Genomic DNA, 1,675 nt, shown 5'->3' with positions numbered 1-1,675 from the left:
CATGGCCAACATGAGCCCCACACTGATGGGGGTGTATAAAGCGATCTAGGGGTCATCCAAGCGCAACCCCACAAAGGCCGCCATGCCCTGCGTGACCATTTTCTCTTTTCATATGCAGACGAGGGTTGCAGCCAACTATACCCATTGCTTGGATGACATCACCATATGCGAATCCATCTGCTGCAGGCCTTCCCCCAGGAATGCTTGCACTAGTTGTTGCATTTGGTTTGTTGTTTGGGGGGTGCTTCAGTATTAGGCAGCCTTCTGCCCTCACACATTCATCTGAAAATGTGTTCTCCCTGCAGTTGTTGTCCCCAGATGAGAGTTCCCTTGTGCTGCCTCAGTTGAATCTCCTTTACTTGACGGAGGTGTGCCTGAGCAGCGGCCCTCCCCAGCCCTATCTCAAATCATACTTATTTTGCTTAGGTGATACCATGGTCATGAAGATTGTTTTCCCAGGGTGAGGTTCATTCATTGCATTCTGGGTATGCTGACCTCTGTGATTTCCCCAAATGTGGGAATCTCGACTGTATAATTTGTAGTAGGGGGGGGGGGGGGGGGACTGCATTTGTGCTTTCCCCTGGTTGGCTCTGGTATAATTCAGATCTCATTGTCTCAGGTCTCTCTCCAGCCTAGTTTGCTGTCTGTTTCCACTTCTCTTTTCTTGAGCCCCTTCCTTCTATGCCCTTGCGCACTATCCTGACTTCTCCCGTCTGCTTACTTTGTGCCTTCCAACGCACAATGCGAACTACAGGTGGTGTTGCAGGGCCCACACCCTTTTATTTGCCTTACAGAGCAGCTCTGGAGCTGTTACAGTGCCCTGCTGCTGCAAGAAATCAGCTTGAATGCTTCAGGGGCTGGGGCATGGCCAACATGAGCCCCACACCAAAGGAGGGTGGGGGGTGTTCAATGCGAACTAGGGGTCATCCAAGCGCCCCTTTTCTCTTTTCATATGCAGATGAGGGTTCCAGCCAACTTTGGCCCACTGCTTGGATGACCTCACCGTATGCAAATCTGTCTGCTGCAGACCTTTCCCCAGGAATGCTTGTACTAGTTGTTGCATATGGTTTGATGTTTGAGGGTGCTTCAGTATTAGGCAGCCTTCCGCCCTCTCATTTTCATCTGAAAAGATGTGGTCTCCCTGCAGTTGTTGTCCCCAGACAAGAGTTCCCTTGTGCTTCCTCAGTTGAATCTCCTTAACTTGACGGGGGTGTGCTCGAGCAGCCGCCCTCCACAGCCCTATCCCAACACATGCTTTTCTTGCGTATGAGATCTCTTGATCATGAAGATAGTTCTCACAGGGTGAGGTTCATCCATTACATTTTAAAGTAGGAAGGTACAAATTACATATATGTGCTGGATTCAAATGTTTTCCCCCCTTCCTTTCTCAATTGTGCCCATCAGCAGCTATTCTAATGTTGCTGCCAATGGGTGTGACACATTCATTTCTTCTGTGGGGTACACTGGACTCCACAAGGATTCACATTGGGGTGTAGAGTAGGATCTTGATCTGAGGCACCAACAGGCTCAAAGCTTTTGACTGTTCCCAAGATGCTCAGCGCCCCCTGCTCTATAACCTCGCTTCCATGAACAGGGAGCTCAGTTTGTAGTTGGTGCCTTCAGTAGCAGGCCACTTAACAGGGGGCTGCCTCAGGCAGCCTATTCTTAGCTATTA

General features: G+C 49.9%; 1 pseudogene; it reads left to right on the top strand.

Annotated features, from left to right (window-relative positions):
* Positions 1–409: 409 nt before the first annotated feature.
* On the top strand, positions 410–583 carry LOC134952103 (U1 spliceosomal RNA; annotated as a pseudogene).
* Positions 584–1,675: the final 1,092 nt, after the last annotated feature.

The sequence above is a fragment of the Pseudophryne corroboree genome, chromosome 8 (assembly GCF_028390025.1).
Source record: "Pseudophryne corroboree isolate aPseCor3 chromosome 8, aPseCor3.hap2, whole genome shotgun sequence".
NCBI lineage: Eukaryota > Metazoa > Chordata > Amphibia > Anura > Myobatrachidae > Pseudophryne > Pseudophryne corroboree.
The sequence above is the reverse complement of the archived record's forward strand: the minus strand, read 5'-3'. Positions and strand labels throughout refer to the sequence as shown.